The sequence below is a fragment of the Octopus bimaculoides genome, chromosome 24, assembly GCF_001194135.2.
Source record: "Octopus bimaculoides isolate UCB-OBI-ISO-001 chromosome 24, ASM119413v2, whole genome shotgun sequence".
In the NCBI taxonomy this organism is placed as follows: Eukaryota; Metazoa; Mollusca; class Cephalopoda; order Octopoda; family Octopodidae; genus Octopus; species Octopus bimaculoides.
The window spans coordinates 34067480-34068008 of NC_069004.1; positions in this window are offsets into that span (position 1 = coordinate 34067480).

Sequence of the window (529 nt, forward strand, 5' to 3'; positions counted from 1 at the left end):
ATATATATATATATATATATATATATATATATATATATATATATATATATATATACATATATGATGTAAGTAGATACATACACATATGAATATATACATGCATCCGTATATGTACAGGCAAACACACACACACACACACACACACAATACATATATACACAGAAACGTAATACATACACTCACACACATCATACGTTTGTATGTAGGCATATATCAAAATGCAAACGTATGTAATATTCTAGACGTCTTAGTTGTTCTGAAGAGTAAATGACATTGGGCTTAGTGGTCGCTTGAACCATCGATGAGCTAAACTCACTCCACACTACTCTCGCCCCCTCTCTCTCCCGTATTTCCCGCTCTCTCTCCCGTATTTCCCGCTCTCTCTCTCTCTCTCTCTCTCTGCCTTCTTGTTTCTCCCGTTATCTGCTCATCTCTCATCATTTACTCACACTTTCTGCTACTACAAAGCCCCAACACCCGACTCTCCTATTTCTCGCCCTCTGAAGCCCACTTGTCTCTCGGCACCCTC